Genomic DNA, 15085 nt, shown 5'->3' with positions numbered 1-15085 from the left:
AGATTGGGAAAATTAAATTTGCCTTCAGTCTCAGAATTGACTGGGGTCATGATACAATGTTGTCTAAGTGTCTTTTTTTCTTTTTAATCCTCACTCCCGTGCTGGAGAACCTGTTGACTGACTGAGCAGGCTTGGTCATCTGTGATGTTAATTCTTTCAATACAAGAACACACACACACACACACACACACACACACACACACACACACAAACCCTTTCATTTATGTATGTCAGCTTCAGTTTATTTCATCGAAGTCTGATGGTTTTCAATATATTCATCTTGGTTGAATTTAATCTCATTTCTTAAATAAGATATACACCCCATATTTATGCAAAGTATTGTAAATGAATAATGTTTTCTGAGTTTTGTCATATACTTAAATTTTAAATTAAATTTAAAGTTTAAATTACTTTTTACATGTTAATAGTATGCACAATTTTCCCCACACTGGGACTAGTGATTATGAAAATGAATGAAGTATCTTTAACTGAAAAGCTAACAAAGTGTCCTCTTTCCTCCAAACCACAAACTGGGTGGCAGCTGCGTCCCTATGCAACACATTAACAAAAGAGACAAGGGGTGCACTTTGCTGTCCTCCCCAGAGACCTTGGCCACATGCAAGGAGAGGATTCTACACCATCGGACGGCAATGGCCATCATTTTGCTCTCGTCACCCCCGTCTGGCCCTTGTTTTAATAGTTTCACGCATAGGATGCACTAACGTAAAAGGGAGCATCAGGCTGTCCTCTGTGACTGACACTTCCCCATCCTCCTCCCTCTTTCTTTCACTCTTTTTTTTCCTGCATTTTTCTTTCTCCTTTCCCTTTCTCCAGATATCGCTTTGACCACTAAATGGGTCATTCCAGGAACACCTTGAAACTTATCTCGATGCAGGCTTGACTTGAAATTCTTCCCTTTTCTTTTCTTTTTTTCTCACATTGATCATAATTTTGAAACTCAGTCATCTTGAATGGTTCAGAGGCTCAGCATAATTTATATTCATTTATTGAATAAATAATTGAGCAAATGAAAAATGAACACAGTTTTTATTATTATCATTAATTATTATTATTATTTTAAAATAAAATATGTAGAGCTGGTTAGGATAAATGGCTTCTGGTGTTCTACAGCATAATAGGATAATGAATCAAATAACTCAGAATAGCCTATAGAGAGGATTTTGAGTGTCCTTAGCAGAGACATGACAAATATTGGAAGTGGTAGATATGCCAAACATAATGATATGACCATCACCCTGTACCGGTGCATTGATACAACACACTGTAACTCCTAACACATGAAATTACTTCATGTCAGTCAAAAATAAAAAGAGCGTGAAATGCTAAGGAACGTGAGCAGCAGGGGGCAGTAAAGTGCTTTTTCCCTCCTCCCTCCTTAATTGGCCTTCAACATAGAACTACCACTCCAGTAATATTAACTTTCCATGTGAAAGAGAAAGATGCAAATAGTGTGAAAAGTGCTTATTCCAAAGGTCCTGTTCTAAAGTGATAAATGCATTGTGTAGTAACGTTCTTCAGGTAACTGTAGAATAACGCTCCAGCCCCTTGGTTCTTTCCTGAGCTGACAAAGATTCATATGTATTACATACCAATGACCAGCAGGTGGCAGCACATCTCACAAGTCAGGAATATAAAAACAGATTTTTGAGGGAGGAATTAGACATGTCTAGGGAATGGAACTTTGCTTAAAAACTAGAGAAATGAAATCATCATTAGGCAAAGATTAAACCATTTATGTTGCAAGTGCAAAACAAAGGGGTGTCGAATTTTAACCACAAGTACATAATTCATTTTGAAGCAAGTGACAGCTAAAATGTTCGAAGGTCAAGTTGTGACTGACGGACATCATTAATGTTTTTCCATGAACTTTTAGAACACTCCTTTATCAGATTGTGACCAATTAATTCACCAGTGTTAGCCAGAGAAAGACAGTGCACACAGACACAGTGCTCTTGGATTGATGATTAATATATGGACCGTCTTCCCCGTTGCTCCTCACTTAAATTATTCAAGTCTCAACAGAGGACCTCATGTATTCTCAGGTCTTCACCTTTTCTGAACATTTAACTACTTCTCTTGTATATTTGTAATCAGATAAAGCCAGGAACAATATCTGAAGTACAAGCCCTTGTGTGTAAAGCAAAATGCAGAAACACTGGTTTTTGAGAATGACCGCTGTTGACCCGAAACTTCAAACATTCCTGTGAAACGTCTATCCTGATGCAGGAGCAGAGACCAGACCTGCTCTGAGCTCCACCATTTCTTAGTCATGTAGATAAGCAATACGATTGCTTGAAAGAGAATAAAAGGCATTCCGTTGCGTTTTTATAGGTGACAAAAAACCAAAATCTCCCAGTCTTTGCTGCTTGATTTCTCACGGGAAGCCCAACTTGGATTTCACTGCAATGACAAAGAGCGCTAGAAAAAACAAGAGGGCGTATTTGGTTAAACTGCTGTTTGCACGAGAAACTGCCTAGCGGGGTTATCAGAGGGTCAGGCCTCTCATGCCTGTTTTTTCCAAGTCTGAATCAGGCGCTGTGGATCAGGAAGGCTAACTGGAGTTAGTCTTCAACTCTACTATCCTCATAAAATCACTGCGGAGAAGGCTCTTGCTTAGGCTTGCATTTGATTGCCAACTGAAAGACGCTAAGGAAAGAGATGCAGTGTTGAAGAATGACTGGGTACTAGGGAGTGAACTTTGGATTGGATTTGACTCACTGCTGCCTGTGGAAATCTGATCCCTGCGCCTGGGCTGGGACTGGGGTCTCGGGTGCCCTCTATTGGCTATGGCATGCCATCACATTTGTTCCTTCATCTGTGAGACTAGGGTGAGTCCTCCGAGCTAGTGTGAGACACTTGGAACTTGGTAAGTGCATGTCACGATGGTGGTGGTGGTGGGTACATTGGTGCTGTCGCATGAGCTGCATGGAGAGTTGTGATTATGGCCGGAGGTGCTGACATATCCCTTCGATCCCAGAGGCAGGGGGATCTCTGAGTTCAAGAGAAGCCTGGTCTATATAGTGAGTTCCAGAACATTCAAGTCTGCTCAGAAAAGCACTGTCTTGAAAACAAAAAGGATGAAGAGGGGGAGGAGGAGGAGGAAGGGGAGGAAACGAGAATACGGAGACCTGCAAAGGACTTCTACTTTGGGGAAGTTTAGTGGCTTTTAACAAGCTTCAGTTAAGTAAGAACAAAATACGATACTTGAACTTGAGATCTCTAGAGATTGCAGTAGTAGAGCACAAGGGATGTTAAGTTTAGCCCAGTTAGGGGTGAAAGAGACTTTCTATATGTTCACAGATAAGAAAGGGGCAACGGGAAGCTCTCAGACATGGCTGAAATCAGGCTGGAGGATGTATCCTGACGAGATGCCCAATGTGAAGCAGTGTGCTACATTTGCAGAAATGCCATTATTGAAAATGATTAAAGGGCAGTGAGAAACTAAGTCCTGCGAGTGGCCAGAGGTCAGAGTGCAGCACTGTGGGAGGGGCCTGGGCAGTTTTTGAAACAGACACATTTCCTTCAGCTCACCGGTGATTCTTGTTTTTAAAATAAAGTACTGGGTTAGGAAGAGGACTCAGTGGATAAAGCCCTTGCCATGCAAGTTTGAGGGCTGGAGTTCAGATGAACAGAATCTGTGTAAAAGCTGAGCAGATATGGTAGCTACCTGCAATCCTGGCACTTGGAGCCAGAGGCAGCAGATCTGGGGGGCAAAGCTGGCTAGCTAGACTAGATGACCAGTAAGCTCTGGGATCAATTGAGAGTCCCTGCTTCCGTATATGAGATGGAGAATGACTGAAGAAGACATGAGACAGCAACTTCAGGCTTCTGCATATCTGTACACAGGTGAATACATGCCTGCACACAAATGTGCTCACACACATGCAAATATATATATATATACATGTGTATATATCACCCTCATATACACACAAAATAAGGTGCCAACATTTGAAATTTGTTTATCTTTTAAGTAGGAAAACCTGAATTTTTAGGATTTCCAGGGAAGTTGGACTGTCTAGTGCTTTCATTCTGTAATCTTGCACAGTATCCATGGATGGCACTTAGTGTCCTTCTGGTCCCAGACTCTCCCCATCCCATTCACCCATCCACATTACCTTGACTCTTGTGTACATTGGCATCTCTGATCTTTCTACATCACTCTAAAGAGCTCTGCTTTAATTCCACAGGGTATGCAAGACATGGATAGTTTTTAGCAAGTAGATTCTGCAGTTTTCTGATTTATATTTTTGTCTAGAGGATTAATTGGAGGAAGAGATGATAAATTGAAGGAAGATATAATAAACTGCTTTAATCTTTTAACAAATGCTTCATGATAATTAGTGACTGTTTATATGTAAAGGCAGTTGAACGTCATTGCATTTTCTTAGACAATAGATTTTGATCTTTGGAAATTATAATCTCTGATGTTGTTATGAAGGAGTGATCTTCAGCCAAGTGTGTTTTTATTACTTTTAGAGCAGTGACAGTTCTCTACATAGAATGCATGGGATTATTTCAATCTTCTTCTATCTGTTGAAGCCTGTTTTGTGACTGATTAAATGGTCAGTTTTGGAGAATGTTCTGTGAGGTGCTGCAAAAAAGGTATATATTTTTTGTTTTAGGATGAATTGTTCTATAGATTTCTGTTAAGTCCATTCGGTCCATAACTTCAGTTTGGTTTCACTGTTTCTCTGTTTAGTTTGTGTTTCCATGATCTGTCCACTGATGAAAGTGGTGTGTTGAAGTCTCCCACTATTATTGTGTGAGGTGCAATGTATGCTAGGAGCTTTACTAAAGTTTCTTTTATGAATGTGGGTGCCCTTGCATTTGGAGAACAGATGTTTAGAATTGAGAGTTCTTGGTAGATTTTTTCCTTTGATGAGTATGAAGTGTCCTTCTGTATCCTTTTTGATAACTTTTGGTTGAAAGTCGATTTTATTCGATATTAGAATGGCTACTCCAGCTTGTTTCTTGGGACCATTTGCTTGGAAAATTGTTTTTCAGCCCTTTATTCTAAGGTAGTGTCTGTCTTTTCTAATTGACATTCAAATTAAGCCCTTAGCCCCATTCCCATAGACTTCTTGAAGCACATCTTCCATTCCCCTGCCCAGCAGCAGATGCTCACAGCCACATCTCCCACGATCATGTCAAGGAAAATCAAACTGACTGATTCAACTCAAACACACTTCAAGCCTTAAAAATCGAGGTCTGGGATATTGTTTATAAATCTTTGTCTGGCTTAGCTGTTATAGATTTTATGCTGAATAATATCTTACTGAAAAAAATGCCCTTTGTCTTAGTGGAAATTTCTTTATGTCCTTCTCAAGTAGAACTTTTAAAAATGTGAGTGTAAGCTGGGCAGTGATGGCACATACCTTTAATCCCAGAACTTGGGAGGCAGAGGCAGGCGGACTTCTGAGTTCAAGGCCAACCTGGTCTACAGAGTGAGTTCCAGGACGGCCAAGGCTACACAGAGAAACCCTGTCTCGAAAAACCTAAAAACCAAAAACCAAAAACCAAAACCAAACCAAAACAAAACAAAAAACAGTGAATGTAAGACACTAGGCTTTCTAGAAGAAAATGTTAATTACCAGGTGTCTATCTAATATATCTTGAAGTAATATATGATGTCATGTGTTTTATATATAAATTTTCTGTTCATCACAGCGATACTGCTTTATACCTATTAAATCTAATCTGTCATAAATTATATGTAATTCCCCTTTAATATAGCATTCAAGAGAGTTGATGTAATTTACTGTTTTGTACTTTATAGGAGAAATCCCATTGGGGCATTCAAGGTGTCTTTTAAAAATAGGTCAAGTAGGCTTTTCTTTCTCACACATGTCTTAGCTGTCATATAATACTTGTATTTATTGTGGGTTGTGGTATAATTAAATGTGTGTATATAGTATTTAACGATTAAAACGGGTCACTAAGGCTGCTTGTAGGGATGGGCGTCTGTGATCTTGGTGCTGAGGCAGGATAACCTGGTGTTCAAAACCAACCCAAGTTATATCAAGACTTTATCTCAAGAAAATCAAGTAGGCTTTCAGCTTTCCTCAGAGAGGCCTCACTCGCACTGGGCAGCGGTTAACACAGAGACTCACAACTGGGTGAAGTGCTGAGAGTAAGTGGAGGCCTTGGCCTTAAGTGAGATATCTAAATCCTCTCCTCTCAACAAGGCTTTGGGAACACCAGCCTGAAATTGTGGAAGAGTGCTGCTTCAAACGTGTTTTATGGACATGACATAGCCATCGAATTCATGAACTCAGTAGGTTATCTTGATAATCATCCTTCACGTGGGAGGGGCTCATGAGCCCTCAGCCCTCACTGAGGGTCTATGGGAAAAATTAGTTGGTGCCATAGGAGGATTGCCATTTCCCTCAGCACTGTACCCACTGATAAACTGTTCCAGCCAATAAGCCCCTACTCGTGCTTATGCAAAGAGCCTTAACTAATATTAGTGGGTCAACAAACTCACAAACATCAAAGTAGGAGTGATATTGTGAGATAAGGAAGGAACGAAGGGTTGGGGGTGGATGAAAGAGGCCAAGGACTCTACGTGAAGATGCTTAAAATACAGAATATAAAAGCATGAAAATTTCAACAAGTAATGAAGAACAAGAAAACAATAATTAGGGCCGTCAGCATTTTCATCTCCTCAAATACTATTGTTTCTCTGTTTTAGGAACTGCAATCTTTTGTTTTGATCGCCTTTCTCAGCTGTCCACTAAGCGACATCAATAGCTGAAGCGATTTCTACCAAGTGGAGAAGGCCAAAAAAGCTGGCCTGACTGGCTAGTGACACTTTCGTTCTATCTCAGGAGCCGGCTGACTAACTTCCTGTGCTGTGAAGAAGGCATTTCTGGAATTTTAGTGGGGAAGGAATTTTCTTGGTAGTTCGGAAGTGGTTAAACTGCTGGTTTCCTTTACCCACTTGCTGACCGTATTATCTACTGTCAGACTCACTGATATGACGTCTAAGAGACGAACCAGCCAAGTCAAGCAGTTGCAGATACTCATCAGGAAAAGCAGTGTCTCATCTTGAGACACACGGACGTCAGGCGTCTCAAACGCAAACCTGTCTGTGTGCAGTTGCTGCTTCCTCTCCTCTCTTAAAGGTCTCATTATGGCTGAAACTTTTTAGGAAAAGACCTTGAAATCCTTAAGTCTTAATATCTTGAAAAATAAAGACACAAAGGATTTTGTTCTTAGGCATGGGTCAGAGAGCAGTCGTTTGAAATGGTGAACCGATGTTTGATATCTAATATGTAATCACAATCTTGTGCTGCCACCCTGTAAAAGGGGATGGTTGCACCCATAATACATCTGCAGTGAGCGTCTCTGCAGGCAGCATCCAGAGTGAAAGCAAAACTGATCCTCATGTCATCTAGGAAAAGGCTTCTTAGAAATTCCCAGAAGGTTCTTCTTTATGAAAGGGAAACCCCCAGCTATTGTAACGTCTTCATTACCCATGCCCCTGTGTCAGGAAAGGCGTGGTTCCTATAATTTCACTGCAGTTCTTACTCCACAGAGCGAGTCCTCACAGCAGTGTGTGAAGTGTTCATCAGGTAAATGAAAACATATAGCCATAGTCTTTTCAAAGCTGACACCACCGGGGCTGATGGTCCCCGACAGCATGCTGCAGCTCCTTGGTGGACCTACAGCTGAGGCCAGGTATGAGCTCTGCTGGTACTGGAGTGCTACAGCTCCTTGTCCCAGGGGCTTTTCTAATTGCTCATCAGCCAAGGGAAATCCCGGGCTTCGTAAAGCGCTGTTAAGATATGTTTGATATGTTTTCCACCGCTTTATTTTTTTTTTCTGGGTAGAAAAAGTTATCGGAAATTCGATTAAGGTTTTATTTTGTAAAAGTTTTGTTTGTAGGGGCTGGAGAAATGGCTCGGCAGTTAAGAGCACTGGCTTCTCTTCCAGTGGTCCTGAGTTCAATTCCCAGCAACCACATGGTGGCTCACAACCATCTGGGGGTCCGATGCCCTCTTTTGGTGTGTCTGAAGACAGTGGCAGTGTACTCATATACATAAAATAAAAAATCTTGAAAAATGTTTCAAATTGTGTATGTGTGTGCACATACACACACACACACACACACACACACACACACACACACACACACACACACATTTTCCCAGAGATTGGAGGAATTCAGTCCCTTGAAGTTCTTGAAGTTGGAGCTGCTGCTAGTTGTAAGGTGCAGCACAGGGTGGTAGTAATTGCACTTAGGTCTTCTACAAGAGCACCATGTGCTCTTAACATCAGAGCCATTTTTTTTTTTTAGCCCTGAAGATTCTTACAAACAAAACAACAGTACCCACACACCCCTCACCCCCCACAGCTCCCCTCACCCCCCCCCCCACACCTAGAATCTAATTAACATCACAAGTATAGCATAGGACAGCCTGGGCAAATAACCTATAGTTCTACCACAGCGAGCCTGGTTACCTGAGTTTGAGTTCTCTCCCTGATTTTCTGAAGCTCTGTGATCTTGAAAAGTGCCATCATCCTGTTTTTGATCCATTCTCCTCACTTATGCAATGCTATTTAACAAGCTTGCTTGAGGATTATGCTGGATTAAACAACCAAAGCTCCCAGAGTAAGGTCTGTTACATAGTAAGTACTCAGTAAATATTAGCTTCCCGATTAACAGACTTTAAACGATCATGTTAGATGTATGGTTCATTTCATAGTAGTCTCTATTGTTATTGTATATAATTTCAGCTTACACATAATTTTAAGCCTTTTTTGTTTATGTGTATGAATCTTTTTTTTTCCCACATGGCTGTATAAACTTCATACAGCCATGATCTCTAACCATATCATGGAGTTGTTAAATTTCAGCTGTTAAAAATGTCATTCATCTCTCAGGGGACAGCTATACCAGGTTCCTGTCAGTAAGTGCTTCTTGGCATCTGCAATAGTGTCTGGATTTGGTGTTTGCAGATGGGATGGATGCCTAGGTAGGGCAGTCTCTGGATGGCCTTTCCTTCAGTCTCTGCTTCACTCTTTGTCCCTGTCTTTCCCTTAGACAGGAACAATTCTAGGTTAAAAAATTTGAGATGAGTGTGTGGCCCCATCCATCAACTGGGGGACTAATACAGATGCAGAAACTCACAGCCAACTATCAGACTGAGCCTGGGGACTCCAGTGGAAGAGTTAGGAAGGGCTGAAGGAGCTGAAGGGGATCGCTGCCCCATAGGAAGAACAACAATATCAACTGACTGGACCACTCAGAGTTCCCAGGGATTAAACTACCAACCAAATGTATACATGGGTGGGACCATGGCTCCAGCTGCATATGTAGCCGAGGATGGCCTTATCTGGCATCAATGGGAGGAGAGGCCCTTGGTCCTGTGGAGGCTTGATGCTCTAGCGTAGAAGGATGCTAGAGAAGTGAGGTGGGAGTGGGTGAGTGGGGGGAGGAGCAACCTCATAGAGGCGAAAGGGAGGAGGAATGGGATGGGGGAGTTGTGGAGGAGAAACAGGGAAGGGGGATATCATTTGAAATGTAAACAAATAATTAATTAAAAATGTCATTCATCTTTTACAGAATCCTACTGAAATTATCCTTTTTTTAGAATGTGTACTTCATTACTATTTTGTTAACTATACATGGGTTCTACAGTGAATATCTTGAAACATTCTTGAATTAATTCTATTGATTTTTTTTTTGCTTAGCAAGTAGAATTGCTAAAAATAAAACACGAACTTTATACAAAATAACATTTCAGTATAACTTTCCAAAAATAGCTGTCCTAAGTCACAATATTCAGATAATGTCTCGGTATTTTAAGGATCTTTTCAGTAACATTTATATAACCTTTGGATAAGTAAAAACTAATATTTTAACTTTTTTCTATTTTTTGCTTATTCTTTTTGCATGCTCTTATATTTTGCACTTTCATGTTCTTAAATCAAATGATGTTTAAAGTGTGTGCTGTAAGCTACGAGTATTGATTTCTTCCTATAATATTAAACACATATTGGCCAAAGCTATTTTAATTAAGTTCTTTCTGAGAGTTTAAGGGGAAAAAAAAAAGAAGAAGAAAAGCACTATTTTTTTTTTTTTTGTTACAAATGTCAGCATACTTAGAATAGTTCCTGCTAGGTAAAGTTACAATCCAGATATGCTAACAGAAAAATTTGCCTAAACCTTTACTATAACAGAACAAACCATTGTTGCTCCCCTTTCTTGCAGTTACCACTGCTGTATCAGTCAGTGGCTATCTCATTCATATCAGGCACTGAGTTGGACTCCATGAGTAAAAAGAAAGAATTCAGCTGGGGAAGTTGTAGGCAGGCACTTAAACATATAATTGCAACATAATTTTCTAAGATCTGTGATTCAGATCATATAACTGCTGTGAGATTTCCAGCATGGCTTGCAGTTCACAATTGGCACGGCTCTGCCCCTCTGCTCTTTGACGTAACCCTTAGCCCAACTGAAGATGTCTCAGAGATGATGAAACATCGCAGCAGATCTGACACAACCACTTTCTGTCCTGCAGCAGAACCTTCCTTTTTATGTAGATACCACACCATCCTGGTTGCCTTCATATCACATCGACATTCTTGCTTTCACGTTTTCTGTGTAGACACCACCCTCCCTCTAAGCACTCAGTGTTGGGGACCCTAGTTGGATGACCTTGGTACTGCATTCCCTGTTGACCTCATTCGTGGGCAATCTCATATAGTAAGGCCACAGCTTCAAAAAGTTTCCACCATCCTCTTCTGAGGTCCAGGTTTGAATATCTGGTGCTCTACTGGTTTGTATGTATTGCATGTTAAATCAAAGCTTGCTTGTTTTATTTTTTAATTTTCACAAGCCTTCTCTTTACAGAGATTCCCTACCCAGCACACAGCATCACTGTGTTCAGAGTTACATAATCAAATACTCAGATATCTAGGTCTGCCCTCCCTTCCTCTTTCTCTTTCTCCCCTCCCATGCTTCTTTCACATCTTCTTTTCTTTTAAACTTGGGATTGAACCCAGAGCCTTGTGCATGCTAAATGGCTATGCTGCTTCTGAGCCACAGCCCTGGTCTTCAGTATTTGTCTGTTTTCTTAAAATTGTCATCTTTTCCATCAATAAGTCTTGACAGCTCAGCCATCAAAATGTTACCACCATGATTATAACTATCTTACCACCTCCACTTATGTCATTATGTTTAGACAAGTTCTGCTATGTAGCACTCGCTGGCCTAGAGCATGCTATGTGGACTTGGGTGCTCTCAAACTCACAGAGATCCTTTTTCCCCTGTGTTTTGAGTACAAGGATGGAAAGACAATGTGCACCCCTATGCAAGGCCATTTTTGTCATTATTATATCTGGCTGAGAAGTGATATTGATTTTCTAGATGACCTGCCTATTTCTGTTTTCCTATGTCTTACTAATGAATTTTCCACACATGGGTGAGTTATTTTTCAGAATATAAATGTGTTCAGTCAACTTGGCTTAATACTCTACAATGGTTTGCTGTGAAGCCAAGAATGAGGAGAGTCCTTACCCAATCTTACTATGGTGGTTTGAATGAAAATGGTACCCATAGGGTCAAATATTTAGATGCCCAGTTGGTGGAATTGTTTGGGAAGAATTAGGAAGTATGGCCTTGTTGGAGGATGTGTATCACTAGGAGTCAACATTAAGGTTTTAAAAGTTTATGAAAATCCCAATGAACTCTTTTTGTCTTATGCTGGTGGGTTGAGATGTGAGCTCAGTCACTGCTCCAGTAACATGCCTGCCTGCTGCTATGTTCCCCTATCACGATGGTCATGAACTCTTAACTCCTTAGACCATGAGTCCCAAATTAAATGCTTTCTTTTGTAAGTTGACCCTTGGTCGTGGGTGTTTTATCACAACAATTAACCCTCTTCAACTAACTGTGATTCACCCCATTCAGTCCACTTAGCCAAGCTGCCTGGGCTTGCTCCTTCTTATGCTCCAAGTTTGGCCTCTGATTAGGTCTTGGCACTTGTCATTTATTCTTCCCAGAATGATGCTCTTCTAGTTCTTCACAAGGCTCATTTCCTTATCCCGCAGAAAGGATGCCTTCAAAGCAAAGACATTCCCAGACTTTCAGCTCTTGAGATCTGCCTTCAGGAGTTACAGGCAGACACAGCCATGCATGGGTTTTTATAGAGGCTGGGGCTTGGAACTCGGGTCCACAGGCTTGCACAGCAAGACCTTTTACATACTGAGGCCTGATGCCAATTTATTGTTCATGAAAGAGACATTGCTATTCATGTTCTACCTGTAGATTTCTTGAGCTTTCTCTGAATGTTACTGCACATATTAGACCTTAAGAGGCCCTTCCCTTTTACCCTGCTGTGCAGCTGTTTCCTGTGAATTGAAATGTTCCCTGGTGAGTTTGTCAGGAGTGTGAAGAGGCTCAAGACTCAGGAAGATAATGAAAGTTACAAGGCTTGCAAAGCTCATAAAAGTTACAAGATCCACCAGTAATTGCTGGGAGAAGAAGAGATTGTCCTCTGGCACTGAGCCCCAGTTGTGGAGGGACCATTAGAGATGTGGCTTCTGTGAGCTGATCCTGTAAGTAACCCCTTAACCCTGCTTCTGTGAGTACATCCATAATGTCAAAGCACACTGAGTTAGACTCGAGGGAGCCATTTCTTAGTTCTGTCATTGGTACACTATCTGGGACAAATAACCATTTTCATCTCTCCCTAGAAATTCTACAGCACCTGTGAATACAATGCTCTTTGATGATTCTGACTGGTTCAATCAGGCATTTTTCTTGGTCAAGGAATAACCCATCAATAGTATGATTATTGATGATTTGGCTTGGTTTGAGAAATCAGCATTGCTATTTAGTTCCAAGTCGGGTTTGGGGAGAATTCAGCTGCCAGCTCCTGTCACCTTCACTGTCTATTTATTTATTTATTTATTTATTTATTTATTTATTTTCGAGACAGGGTTTCTCTGTATAGCCCTGGCTGTCCTGGAACTCACTTTGTAGACCAGGCTGCCCTCGAACTCAGAAATCTGCCTGCCTCTGCCTCCCGAGTGCCACCACGCCCGGCTACCTTCACTGTCTTTAATACGGTTCTAGGGTTTTTTAAAAAAAACATCTTGAGTATCTGACAGTAGAGGACAAGGTAAATGCATGCTGTGAGATGCTGTACAGTAATTAAAGGGATGCAAATAAATATTGAAACAAGTGACACTCTATAATGTGTATTGTTGAATGGCAGAAGATAAACAATATTATTATAGTATGTAATATCACTTCAGTTTTGCTAATTTCCTCTTTTCATAATATATTCATATATAGTTTTCATTAAAATTTGAATAAAATTATGTTACTCAGAAACCTTTCTACAAAAAAGGCCCTCTGAAATTTTATGCTTTGTTTAAAACTAGATTTTGCACTGTTTGCTTGTTATAGAAAACTATGTATAAAATATAGAGTTTATGTACAATACACATGTTTCTATCAAGCAACAAATCAGAACATGTGCTCTCTCTAAGCACACATGCATCAGTCTGTGTCTAGCCAATTCTTGTCAGCCCTTCAACTGCTAATTCATTTTCAATCTAAAATGTGACTTTATGATAAAAAAAATTTGCCAAATATCATTCTTCTTCTTCTTTTTAAGAAAGTACAACAAAGAAAATGAGCCTAAGGGAAATTATTTCATTTTGTTAGAATTAAAAAAATATTAGTGCAAGCCAGGTGGTAGTGGCACATACCTTTAATCCCAGCCCTTGGGAGACAGGCAGATCTCTGTGAGTTCAAGTCCAGCCTGGTCTACAGAGCTAGTTTCAGGACAGCCAGGGCTACACCTGTCTCAATAAACAAAAACAAACAAATAAAAAAATTTAGTCCAGTTGTTTTAAAATCATGTTACAAAATAATGGGTGTTCCATTTGAACATCTATCATTTAGAAATTCAAATGTATTTCTGCTTAGATCGAAGTGTCCTTCACCTTAACTGAAATTCTGCATCTAAAATGGGAAATTCAGCTATTGCATGATAGATCTCTCAGAGACTACTTTATTATAATTCAAGTGGTAGCACCTTGAACTAACAATTATTTGCAATAATAGCTTAAAGATGAGATGTAAGACAGTAATGGATGCATTTTGAGTTGAGAAGCTTTGTATGTATTTAATTAGGAATGCCCTTGGGTTGTTTAAAACTCAGTGTTTATTCATAGTTTTAAAAATTAATTTACCTGCGTAATATTTTTAGAATATCTGCTATACTGCATAAAAGAAATGAACTAGAAATAGTTAATTAAACGATCAACTAGCAAATTCAAACTATGACATATGTGCAGGCTGGTTTTATGACAAGCTAACGTCATTTGGGAGGAGAGAACCTCAATTAAGAAAATAACTCTATGTGATTGGGTTGTAGGCAAGCCTGTAGAGCATTTTTTTAAATTAGTGTTTGATGAGGAAGGGCCCAGTGTACTGTGGGTGATGCTCTCCCTAGGCTGGTGGCCTGGGGTTCTATAAGAAAACAGGCTGAGCAAACTATGATGAGCAAGCCAGTAAGTAGCACCCCTCCATAGCCTCTGCATCATCTTTTCCCTCCAGGTTCCTGCCCTGTTTGTGTTCCTGTCCTGACTTCCTTTTTTGATAAACAGTGATAAAGAAGCATAAGCCAGATAAACCCTTTCCTCTCCATGTTTCATTGGTCCTGGTGTTTTATCACAATAGAAACCCTAACCAAGACAAGGTACATTAGGAAACTGCACTGGGAATCAACATGAGTTAGGATAGAGATGAGGTCCTTCCTTTTGTCTAATAAAGGAATGTTGACAGCTTTTAAATACCACTGACCTGAATCACCCTGCTAGGGCCAGAATTTCTCTGTAGTGAATGTACCAGTTCTCAATGTGTGGGTCGTGACCACTTGGGGAGTCTCCCCTCCCTTTCACAGGGTTCTCCTAAGACCGTTGGAAGACAGGTATTTACATTACAATTCATAACAGAAAATTGCAGTTATGAAGTAGCAATGAATATCATGTTATGGTTGGGGATTAGCACAACGTGAGGAGTTGGGTTAAAGGCTCACAG

At 40.3% G+C, this 15085-nt stretch overlaps 1 long non-coding RNA gene across 1 annotated transcript in view; it reads left to right on the top strand.

Moving 5' to 3' along the window:
• The first annotated feature begins 2823 nt into the window (after window positions 1-2823).
• Gm12602 (predicted gene 12602) overlaps window positions 2824-15085 on the top strand; it is a 28360-nt gene continuing 16098 nt past the window's right edge. The window contains exons 1-2 of the long non-coding RNA NR_151607.1: window positions 2824-2887; window positions 12375-12588. This is a non-coding gene — a long non-coding RNA (predicted gene 12602). The remainder of the gene's footprint in view (window positions 2888-12374; window positions 12589-15085) is intronic.

This window comes from Mus musculus, chromosome 4 (assembly GCF_000001635.26).
Source record: "Mus musculus strain C57BL/6J chromosome 4, GRCm38.p6 C57BL/6J".
In the NCBI taxonomy this organism is placed as follows: Eukaryota; Metazoa; Chordata; class Mammalia; order Rodentia; family Muridae; genus Mus; species Mus musculus.
The sequence above is the reverse complement of the archived record's forward strand: the minus strand, read 5'-3'. Positions and strand labels throughout refer to the sequence as shown.